A 12,800-nucleotide genomic window follows, 5' to 3' on the forward strand; every position below is an offset into this window, starting at 1 on the left:
TAGTAATGTGGTAACTTTGGAAATCTTTCCCATACTTAGTTTGATGTTTTTGTTCATTGGTTTTTGAAAATTGTTTAGGCTGTTTCTGTGTCATGGATCAGCCTGAGAGTTAAACTTAGGCCCTCCTCAGGTCTTTTTGGAGCCTGTGCTTTTCCCTGGGCGTGTGTTGTCACTTTCTAATTTTCCCAGATATACAATTATTTTTGAATGTGCTAGTTGTTAATATTTGGCTACCAAAAGGGAGAAAAAAAGTAAAAAGGTTGTGGGGGGGCATGCTGGTCCTTTTAAGTCCTCTGGAAATCTCTTCAGTCACAGGAGGTGGGGCTTGCAACAATGGAGGCAGATGTAACAATAACGGTTACCTGCTTCTTTGTCTGTCCCTCTGTGATCAGAAGAATTAATCAGAGATCAGACCAAAGATTCCTTGTATTTGTAGGATAAGGTCTTTTTTGCTCCCGTTTGTCCCCACAAGCTGTTACAGGAACACCTGCACAGCTGCCTGCCACAGAGCTGGGGATGTGGGATGGGTAGCTATTGCTGCACTAAAGGCTGAAAATGCTAAAAAAAAAAAAAAAATTAACTGCACTTTACTGCCCAAGCCTTCCTTCCTCTGGAAGTTACAAGCCTTCAGTAGACTCCAGTGTTCCAAAATATTACGTCAAACAAATTCTACCAGTGCAATTGTTGTCTCAACGAGGAAACATATTCCTGTTGCTTCCTACCATGCCATCTTCCCAGAATTCTCTCTTGTATGATGTACTTTAATAACTGAACACCATGCAAAGATTATGTGAATTAATTACACTTTTGATTAAAGTTATTGGAGGAGTGATGTAGAAAAGAGACAAAGTAAGTAGTAATTATTTGGTAACTGATATGTGCCAAGCACTGTATTGAATGACACATTAAATGTTAATTTAATTTAATGTAAGTTATCAGTATTTATTTATTTTAAATCTTTTATATTAGTTAACCAGTTTTTTTTTTTCTGTTTTATGTATTCTGTGACACAAACTGGTTTTTGTCCCTCATACATCCACTAAAAACAGGATGAAAGTTACTGGAAATCCAAAATTAGATATTCTGCTCTGTAAAATTTGAAGAGTAGGTAGATGGTGTATTTGTTCTACTCCAGTTTTTATCATTATATCATAAAGTCCTCCTTCAAAATTTTTGAATAATATGTAAATACTTGGTACTGGAATAATGAGTTTTGAATCTTGAAAATTTGGACCATACTTCATTTGTGATTTTTGATAGCTAAGAATTTGCCTATATAACATCACCAAATTTTAGATTTGGCAGAAACATTCACTTTTTTAGTAAATAAACAAAAGTCCAAAGTTCATGTTTATTAAAATGTATTTTTTTCTGCCAACAATTTTCAATCATACTCTTAAAAAGGAGACCCACTTTAAATTCAGCACTTTTTATCAAGTCAGAAACAAACAACTAAGATTTCTTTCATTTACCAATTTTCACAGAAAAAAATTATACTTGAATTTTAAAAGACATTGCATGTGAACTTCTCTACTTACACATGAGCTGCCTTGGGTGACTCTCTGCTTTAGTTTGTCTAATCCTAAAATTGCAACAAAAGATAGATCAAATTCACTGGGCTGTTGTAAGGATTAGAATATGTACGTTCAGTGCTTAGCACAGAGCTTATTAAAGCTCAATACCTGTTTCCAATTATTTTATTATTTATCTATTAAATTCTGCCTATAGACAATAGCCTATTCTTATTAAAACCTACCCAATAATTTATAAATTTTGCTAAACCAAAAGTCTTTTACCCTGCATTATTCTGAGTTGTGTGATGTTTTACATTATTTATAATTATAAACCCATCTTGATGACAATGAAATTCTATACCAAAAAGATCTGGATATTCAAACTCATTTGCTTTTATTTCCGCATACATCAAGCTATACTCCTATAGAGTTGAGTCATAAAGATTTAATTTTAAATAAGAATGCTGTTAATTTTTATAAGTATATAGAAACTACACATTAATATTTCTAAAAAAACTTAAATAAAAATTATTCATTTTCATGAATGATAATTCGCTTTTTCTCTAGAGCGTTAGTAATATATAACAGCATCCTGTCTTTCCCATTTTACTTTGGCATGTCATTGTACAGATGGGCCTTCTTTGTTGACAAGGCAGTAATGATGATGCCCCTATCACTTTTCAGCTCTTCTCATTAGTGTCTAACCACTTTCATTTATTATGACTGATTCCCCCTAGTTCAGTATATTAAATGTTAACAAATGGTTCTCATTTTACATGACAATTCTAATAATTAATGATTATAGAAGCATATTAGGCATGTAATGCCAAAACATATTACCTGTAATGTTAATCTCTAGTTTATCTTTTGTATGTTGGGAATAAAATATGCTATTTAGAAGAAAATGAATGTATATGTGTAAACACACTTGCAATTCTACAAATCTTCTTCTCAGTCTTTTGCCTATTCATTTAAATCAATAAAGAATTTTGATTCCAGTTTCCCATCATCAATGTCAAGCTTGCAAGCGAGCTCTTTGTGGCTTAGAGAAGAACAGCATAGTTGTAATTCTTAATGGAAAGAGATGGAAGGTGGCAAAGGGAAATATATTCTTGACGTTGCATTGCTTTATTGCCCAACTGACTATGGGAGAAGATCACTTTCCTTGCCTGATGGATTACTTGTTTTCCTTCTATCCAGCTTTGGGGAAGAAGGACAAGGGTAGAGAAGCAGACTGAAACACTTGGGGGCTCGACTAATGAGCACCAAAAAGACTATACACAATGCAGTAGAAAGAAAAATGCAAAGAGAAGGGAGGTGAGTGAAACAGTGCCTCAGAAATAAGGAACAGAATTGCGGAAATGTCAGAACTTGATCACACAATTATCTATCAGGAGTCCTGACCATTTGTAATATCTCAGCACAAATAGGACAGGCACAAGAGAGATTCACTGATGTCAAGGCATATCATATAGACTCCAGCCTAATCTATGCTGCCTGTTAACATTTTTTCAAGATTCATTTTCCTTTCTTTTATTTTACGTTTCTCACAATCACATACTGTTGCCAAATGAGTGTTATTTCTTAGTAAAACACACAATAAGATGTTATTAGGGACTGACATTCTACCCGATACTCAACTTTTCAGTCAAGAATGGATCTAAAATTCAGCGTGTTCTTTATACACTAATTAGTTGAACACATGTCTGCAAAATACTTTAGCATGTTACAGAGAGTACTAGAAAATAAGGTTATATAGTGAAGAACCCAATGGATTTTTGTTCTTGATAGCTTCAGGATCTCGTAGAGAAGAAATGGCCATATAATCTTAAATCTTGATAGGAAAGTGTCATATAACAGAGATTTAGAGGATAAAATCCTGTAGATAATGTTTTGGTGGAGTCTAAAAAGAAGGTAAGAAGAATATTCCATACATAGAGAATAGGATGAATTAAGGTGTAGCATAAACAAAATAGAACAAAACAGTAGAGTGTTCCTGGCAACTCTGAACAACTTGGCCTTACTAGAAGGTAAAATGCAAGAACATGGTTATGACAGGTGGTAGGAACTGTAGGCAACAGGTTATGGAGGGGCATGTGGCTCCTTGTTACTCAGTGTTATCCACAGCCCTTGGCATTGGCCACTACTTGAGTTTATAGGAAATGTAACATCTCAGGTCAGAAGCACTACATCAAAATCTGCATTTTAACAAGATGCTTAGGTGATACATTTGCACATTAATGTGCAAAAGCACTGGTATAGTAGATGTGGACAGATCTAAGAAAAACCTAACTGGAAGTTTAGGGGCTACAAGCTCCTCTCAGCTATGGTCTCCACCTTTCTCTTTTCCTTTCTCACCAATACTAACACCCTACAGTAGCTTCAGTTTCAACTTGGAACTTGAATTCCTGCTTTGTGCTGCTTGATTTTCATGACACCCATGACCACATCCCCATACCATTAAAAGCCTGAGCATGAAATGCCTTCGGTGTATAAAGGGTAAAAGGAAGGTGGCAAAGGCATTATGGAAAACCTTGAAGATTTAATATTCTTTCAGTGCATGATGGTGTCAGTGTTTTCACATACATTTTTCTCACATCAGCCTGTGAGATCATGATCAATTTCCTCATTTTACAATGAAGAAATTGAGAAAAATGGTATCAACTGTGGAAAGTCACATGGCTGAGGAAGAAGCAAAATAGAGACTGAACCCTGGCTTTTCTAATATCAGGCTAAGTGCTGCTGCTGCTTCTTCAGGTTGTTCTCCAAGCTCGTGTGCCTCCCTATCCCTGGCCCACCTGTTTCCCATTGCTGCATTGCACTCTGGTGTCATTGTGGGACAGAGGATCCAAGGACACTGGAGTTGAGAGAGACTCAGGAGAGGTCTGCTAAAGGATGGTTGTGTTCAGCCTGTTCAAAGGAATCAGATATGGTGAATCTTAAAGAAGTTTGGTTCTTTTGCCCTAAACAGTAATAAAAATAGCCAGGGAAAACAATTACGTTATTTTTATATTAATTCTAGTTGAGAATAGGGATTAAATCCTGATGAAAGTTGCCTTTTTTTCCTTTTTACTGCTCAAGGATACAAAATAACATGTTTTTGGGGTAAAAACCATTCCACTGGAACATGGTCAGGGTAGGGTTGAGAATTCATCTTAATGATTGAATTAAAAGGTCTATATGGTTTGATTGATTAAATTGAGATGAGTTATTACTAAAATAATTAAATTAGAAGCAAAGATTATACTGAGAAATAACTGAATGTTCTAATGTGGGTAGAATAAAATTCCCCACTCCTCAATTATTCAACTTTTGATCATCAATTGAAAATGGACAAAAGAGAACCATGGGAAAAAATTATGAATATCTTTAGATATGCTTGTGCTTTCTTCACTCAATTTCTTTTGAAGGTTTGAAATCCTAAACTTCTCTTTGGCTGGTAGAGAGAAAGCAGAGACTTTTCATCATCAAAATAGAGATGCTGTTCTGCTGTAGTGGTCAGTAATAATTTCATCACTGAGGATTCAAAGTAGCTCTATACTCAGTTTTTTCACACCTTCAGCTCAGAGGCAAATGATGTTACTTAAACCCTAAAACTCTGCATCTGAAGTGTACATAAAGAGAAAATATCTGCTATAAATTCAGGACAGAAAAAACTGAGGGAGAAGAAAAATATTTGAGTATAAGAAAGTAGAAATAGGATGGTGAGATCTTCTGTTTGTTCCTATTATATATGTCATTGTCAGCTTTGGAAGTTCTACCTCCAGTAGAAATAAAATCTCAATTCATCTCAAACTTTGAGGGACCTGTATGCCCTCATTGAAATCAGAGATGTTGACTTTTAAGACAAATATGTGACTCTCTCTCCTTACCTTGTCATTTACTTTATAATCATAGAAACACTGTTAAGACAGGGGATAAGAGATATGACTAAGATAAGATTGCAATATAGCAAAAAGTAGCTCTAAGAAAGAGGTAGTGATTCCTTGTTTAAGAAATAATATTTAGGCCAGGTGTGGTGGCATACACCTGTAGTTCCAGCTACTAAGGAGACTGAAGCAGGAGGATTGCTTGAGGCCAGGAGTTTGAAGCTGCAGTACACTATGATCATGCCTACAAATAGCCTCTGCACTCCAGCCTGGGCAACACAGTGAGAACTCATCTCTAGTATATATGTGAAATAATATATATTATGTTATGTATATTTTTTATATATATATACACACACACACAAAATAGCATTTAATAATATGTGGAAACAGTCATTTGGAGTCAGATCTTCTAGATATGGCCAAGAAGCGTAAACAAAAAATGTTTAAAGCTATCATCTTGAATAATGCCAGTAGATATGTTTATCAACACTTTGCTAGTGTGAAAGACTATGAAGGAGGGTAATAGAAGCCATATGAGAGGCCGAGAGGCTCAATCTAGCCCTGGAAGGGCTAAAAATAATATCACAATCCTTACAGCCTATGAAAAGAAAGAGGTAGTTATGAGGGAATTTAATTGGCTGTAAAATCTTATATGTTGTAGATAATGACAAGATACACTGATTGTTGTCACCCAGCTTAGAAAAGACAAGCTGAAGAAGAGAAAAATAATTCCTCTTAGCTCATGAGAAAGTGCTGTTCACACAAAGGCTATGGGCAGCCGGCATGACTTGTTGCAAAAGGGTGAATTCAAGGAAAGCAAGACAAGAGTATTCAGGGGCAACTAAAGCCTTACATGTTGTGATTCAGGTGTGTAAGAACTCGGAATGAAGAGATTATGACTCTAGTATTAATGAAACGTTTTATCACTACATACTCTGTAAATGTCTATATAGATCAGGAGTAGAAACTGTGTCTTTCTGTGTCCTTGCTAATCCTTATATCCACAATTCCTGGCTTCCAGAAGTAGATCCTCAATTAATTCTTGCTAAGTGAGTAAATGAATGACTATGATGCATGATAATGTAGGATGTTTAGGGAGGTAAGAAATAGTATTATAACATTGTGTTTTACCCTAAGTTAATATATGGAGAACTAAAGAATGTGAGGACTGCATTAGACATCACAACATCTTCAAATTTGTTATTGCTTCTGAGATGAATACTCTTGCACTATCCCCATAAAGAAACTTACTCCTTTTATTCATAAAGAACTTCAGAAAGAAGCATTACCAATTACAATTTACTTTCCAATAGTAATTTCCAACAAGACATACACAAAAATTAGTCAAATAAACAATACCAAAGCACTTACCCAAATGTCAATTGTCATAGTCAGGTTCTCCTGGTCTTAACAAGGCCAAATCACCTCAGTGAACATAAATAGTTTCTTTTGGTTAAAATATGTTAATGTTCTATGAAAAGAAACAATGTCTCTACCCAAAAGGCATTGAATCATTCTTTGAATAATTGCAATTTAAGCTTGGAAGGAAGGGTTGAAGATTGTTTTGGATCTTCAGTTCCTACATCTTCATGAGCAATACATAAAGAAGGGCAATGAAGCTGAAATAATGCTATAAACAAGGCAGTTTAGCGGTATCTATGCTCAGAAAGTAGGGCAATGTATTCCAAAAGTTTTTGAGGGCCATGATGAGAGGTTGTAATTGAGCTTATGTACTTGTTGGAAGAGTCAGCAGAAGATGGTAGAATTAGATCTTAGGTGGAAAAAGATTCTGCTTTTCCAAGAACCTATGAATCTGAGACAAACAGCTCTGTCCTTTACTGATGGGAGAAATAAGTAAAGTTATCAAGATGGAAGAGAATTCATCTATGTACAGAAACATCCTTATCAAATCATCTGAGGCATAGAGAGGTTGAAAAAATATGAACTGGACTAGGGTACAGTCAATTTAAAATGATTAATTGGTTCAAAGAGATTTGCTCTGGACTTTTAATGGATGTTTTACCACAAAATGGTTTATTTAGAAAAGAATATTGAAGCTGAATCATGCAAAGAACCCATGACTTAATACTCATAAGAAGCTTGATTTGTGAGAAAACAGATGCTATGATTGACCAGATATAGTTTGGGGGAAAAAAAGGTATGCAAAAGTAAGGGGAAATAATCACAGTTAAGGTGGAACTAGGAAGAATAATGGATATTCAGGGATGGATATTTGCAGAAAGCAGCTAAGTCATCTTTGTGATAGAAAGATATTAACCAACTCCTGCTCTTTCTGTGATGCTATGATTGACCAAATATAGTTTGGGTGAAAAAGGCTATGCAAAAGTAAGGGGAAATAATCACAGTCAAGGTGGAACTAGGAAGAAAAATGGATATTCAGGGATGGATATTTTTGGAAAGTAGCTAAGTCATCTTTGTGATAGAAAGATATTAACCAGTTCCTGCTCTTTCTGCAACCTTGCTCTGTTATAATTCCTGCTCTTTCTGAATTCAGAGTAAAAAATTCATTAGAAAGTATATCCTTATAATGGAGCGCTAGTCTTTGTGATAAACCTACTTTACGACCAAGTACCAGATTATAACCTGTATAGTAACTAAGCCAGTTTTCATTGGCACTTTCTCAATTTTAGATATTTTGTCACATTGTTCATACACAATTCGCAGTAAATTCAGTTCTATGTGTGGTTTGGAAAATACAAACCCCATGCTCTTAGCTAGCTTGATACAATTTATAAAGCAGGGTGAGGGTAAGAGAAGGAAGGAGGAAAGAAAGTAGAGAATCAGAGAAAGAGGAAGGAAAAGATGGAGGACTAAAAGGAGAGAAAAAAGACAAAGAAATAAAGATTAAAAGATGGAAAGATTTGGATAGGAAGAATATGATCCAATGTTTAGCAAATCCCCCTGAGTTTGGAGTTAGGATTTGTTTACCTACAACAAGTCTTTTAAAGTTACCATCTGTCAAAAGACATGTTAGTCAATTTCAGAGAAAAACAATTGCTTGCCCAAATATATAAGACCTGAATCTTCTGGGTAAACAAAATGCTTCCACATATAACATAAAATAAACATTCTCAGTGTTAAGATTGGTGGTGTTTGCATGTGACTTGTGTACCAATAATCTGTCCACCAGTAACATTTCCTTTCTTTTTTAAAAAGCATAACCATGCTTACAGAAACCAAAATATATTTTTTAAAAATGTTTGGATGTTCCTGGTTGAGTCTCTGCATGTTTCTGGTTGAATAAGCAGGCTTATTTTCATATAATGACTCAATGGAATGGGTATAGCCACCTTGATAATATAACACAATTTACTTGTATATTCCATCATAAAATTGCTACACCAACAGTGTATCAGTTCTTAGAGCAGCTAGTATAGGATGCTACTGAGAAAGATGTGAAATCTCTCAGATGTGTCTAAGTGTCCCGAGCTGCACACCCAAGGGAAGTATTCTCCTGACCCTTTCTGTTAATCAGCTTATGTTATAAGACATACTAGTTGATGACCCTTATAACATAGGTTTGCTTCAGTGAACAATGTAACGAGAGATTTCTTTTATTGTCCTATAAATACCATATTTTCCTTGAACAATTATTGTATTTATCATGTGTCTCCCTCAAATTATTTTCCAGTGTTATGATTTCACATAGTAAATAAGCATCACTAAACCATATACAAAATGAGTGTATTTGGGGGAATAGCTATTATAAAGGAACTAGCCTTAAGAACAGGGAAGCATGTTGAAAATAATTGGGACCAAACTGAAAAGTCCAAACAATTTCTCACCACCAGCCTCAGACTGTACTAAATTGATTGAGTTTGAAGGAGAAGGAAAGGTCTAGAAGTCATTTTCTGTCTTATCTCATGGTCCTAAGAATGCCTGTGTGAGTTTGTGTGTCAGAGAGGCTCTCTAAAACATTAGCACTGATAGAAAGAGTGAAAGGTAAAGTACCTAAATTTGAACCCAGATTTCATCACTTGCTAACTATATCATCGTGGACAATTAATCCATCTCAATTCAGTTTCCCCAGCAGTAAAACATTAATAATAGTAACTTCTTTCTAGATGTGTGGATTCAGTGAGAAAGAGCCTGAAAAACCCCTAATATGCTAATTGGCATGTGGTAAACACTAAGCAAAGGTGAATATCCAATCATCATTATGACTATTTTCGTGATTTTTTTTTTTTTTTTTTTTGAGGCAGACCCTCACTCTATTGGCCATGCTCGAGTGCAGTGGTAAGATCATGACTCACTGCAGCCTCAACTTTCTGGGGTAAAGCAATCCTCCCACATTAGCTTCCCAAGTAGCTGGGACCACAGGCATGTACCACCAATCCCAGCTATTTTTTAAAACAAATTTTTGATAGAGGCAGGGTTTTGCAATGTTGCCCAGGCTGGTCTTGAACTCCTAGGCTCAAGTGGTCCTACCCCCCCTCCTACATTGTTGGGATTAGAGGTATGAGCTACCATGCCTGGCAACTATTGTTTATATGGTCATAGTGATTAAACTGGCTCACATAAATAGAACGAAGGATATTTTCTTTTAATATTTTCTATGCAAAGATACCCTCACAAAGAGGCCACTGAAAGGGGTAAAGGACATGTTTGGGGAGGAAGCTTTTGCACCAAAGCAGGTTGAAATAAAAATGCACAGCCCAGATGATTTCAGAATGATCCTAAAGGGAGGAAGAAAATACTCTGAAGGAAAGTAAAGAAAAAAATGTTGCGAGTAAATTTACCCAAGTGTGAAACTGCATTCACTGCTTATGATGTGCCAGTCACTGTACTAGTGCTGCCACTATAATGAAGGTGGGGTTTGGGCTATAAATGGTGAGAGGGAGAGAAAAATTAGGTCATCCTTAAATATGTCAAGAGGAGAGCGAATGAATGAAGCAGAAGACAGGGTAGAGAGAAGCGGGTAAAAGTGAGAATAAATGACTAAATCTGAGCTTTGTCTTAGTGTTTGGTTCCTAACTCATTCTGACCATGATTTCTGAGCAACACAATCAGCTATATGACACAACACCCTAGGAGAATCCAATACTTCTGGCTCACAGCAGTTGTTATCTGCAGTTACATAATTGTACAAAGAGAGAAATGGAGGAAAGTTTAACTGGTGGTACAGATTAACACCTCACTAATGCTATTCATTAGTGTTATTATTATTACTATCATTATTTTCTGAGACAGAGCCTTGCTCTGTCACCCAGGCTGCAGGGCAGTAGCATGATCTCAGCTCAATGCAACCTATGCCTCCTTGGTTCAAGCAATTCTCCTGCCTCAGTCTCCTGAGTAGCTAGAATTACAGGCGTGCACCACCGCACTCAGCTATTTTTTGTATTTTTAGTAGAGATGAGGTTTCACCATGTTGGCCAGGCTGGTCTCGCACACCTGACCTCATGATCTGCCCGTCTTCTCCTTCCAAAGTGTTGGGATTACAGGCATGAGCCACCGCATCCGGCCTCATTAGTGTTATTATTTCCAAAGGCTGCAACATTGGAAACGTAATAGCAGTTTTCTTGTACATTTACCTGAAACGCTAATGTTTGACATCATTTTGATGGGAGTAGGAGTTGGGGGCTTACACATATATTGCCTTGCTGACATATGCAAATGTTTGGAAAGTCTTCCAAATTTAAAGGAGGAAAAATATACAACATAAATTGTAGTCAAGGAAAAAGCAGACCATTGTTTGATTTTCCATCTTCCCTGGGGAGCAGCTGCTGATTTCACTCTAATTTTAGCTGCTATTGCTTTGAGCTAAACTTTCCATTTTTATTAAAAAAAAAAAAAAAGAGAAAAAACAACTTTGAGTCTAGAGGATTACAAGCGCCTGTGCTTTTGATTTTTAATAAAAAGCGAGCATTTACCTCTGAACAGTAGCAGCAAGAAAGGGAATTAAACCTGAGGCTAGTGAGCTGACCTTTAGAGAGGTGCCGATCCACAGGGATATGCGGAATTTAACACACATCCCTTTTCTTTCTCATGTACACACTCTCCAGCTAGTATTCTTTTTCATATATTTATTTAACTGGGAAAATTGATGATATTTAAAAAATTTATTACTCATTCATGTTTGTGTTTGGTGTATTAGCTAGGTAACTAAAGCCCCTCCAAGTGTTACATAGGCTGGTATGATTAGATTTCCATATATAATATGAATGCTGATGGTGCCGATTTAAAGTACGGAATAGAAAGAGAAATCATGTAAGTATCTGTATACAAGATACTACTGAATGGGGAATCTGGGGTGACGCCTGACGTAGTGAAACTAATCACTCCAACACAGCTGACAAAACACTGCTTTCAACTGGGAATATATGTACCCAACTTGCAGGAAAATCTCATTTTTTAATCTGTTAACTTTTTTATAGAGGAAAGGAAGCATAGTAAATTTAGTTTAATTTGCATTTGACTTTTTGGTAAAACAAGTATATTTCTATGGCATTAAATAAATACCACTGTTTAAAGAAAAATGGTTGATGATCCATGAATTCAATTTACTAATTACTGTTTGCATTATTCCCCAACTTCCCGCAGTAATCCTCCCCCTGTCCCAATTCTATACAACACTATTTTGCCTCAACAAAGGAAGCCATCCATAACTAGCTTAGATCGTAAAATGTTGAGGCTCTTGAACTGGGCCTTTCACTTCTTTTATTTTCTTCATTCTCTACTCCTGCTTGTTGTGGAAAGAGTGTCAGCCTGATAGAATAGAGGTTGGGAGTTCATATTTCTGTTAGAGATCGCTCATAGTTTTAATTCTCTCTGTCAGATGGATCACTACTCTTACAGCATTTAATTATCTTTATCATCCAAAAAGTTCTACTTTCAGAGAAAATACTTAAAGAGGCCTTGGTTACAGTATCTAAATATAATATATTGTATTGATTTTTGTTTTTATGAATTTTGCCTTCATGTGGGTATTGGTGTTAATTAGATGTGTACATTGAATACTAGCTGCATTATGTTTAATTACTTCTGTTATTTAACTTTTCTTGTAATTTTAAGTTAGTTAAAATTATAACCATGGGATAACAGAAACCTCTCTTGGAGCTAATTAGATGAGTAAAGATCATTTGTAAAGGTCAGACTGACAGTTGGCTTGGGACAAGTGAGAGACTTACTGGGTAGTGAATGGCAGTAAGGAGATACACTCTGTGTACACTTAGAGAATGTCAGACTGGAAGGACATCAGAGATGGTTGTGCCCAACCCTTTTCTCCTCCTGGTGTGGAGACTAACTGGAGCACTAGCTGCTACATCTCTCTATGACTTGCTGTGAAATCTTTAAATGAATAATTTAATTTCTTAATGTCTGGTTCATACAATCCATTACTAAACTCCAACTTTCTATTAATGTGATGTAGATTGTCTAAGGAACTTAAAAGACA

General features: G+C 35.9%; 1 protein-coding gene and 1 long non-coding RNA gene across 3 annotated transcripts in view; both read left to right on the forward strand.

The window, feature by feature from the left end:
- The window catches only part of LSAM (limbic system associated membrane protein), a 656,583-nt gene that overhangs the window by 109,575 nt on the left and 534,208 nt on the right, over positions 1–12,800 (forward strand). The gene's annotated exons all lie outside the window — the stretch shown is intronic.
- The window catches only part of LOC139362057 (uncharacterized), a 116,492-nt gene that overhangs the window by 35,535 nt on the left and 68,157 nt on the right, over positions 1–12,800 (forward strand). The window contains exon 1 of the long non-coding RNA XR_011620345.1: positions 1–12,800. This exon is cut by the window's left edge and continues 35,535 nt beyond it; it is cut by the window's right edge and continues 15,899 nt beyond it. This is a non-coding gene — a long non-coding RNA (uncharacterized lncRNA).

The sequence above is a fragment of the Macaca nemestrina genome, chromosome 2, assembly GCF_043159975.1.
Source record: "Macaca nemestrina isolate mMacNem1 chromosome 2, mMacNem.hap1, whole genome shotgun sequence".
Classification (NCBI taxonomy): domain Eukaryota; kingdom Metazoa; phylum Chordata; class Mammalia; order Primates; family Cercopithecidae; genus Macaca; species Macaca nemestrina.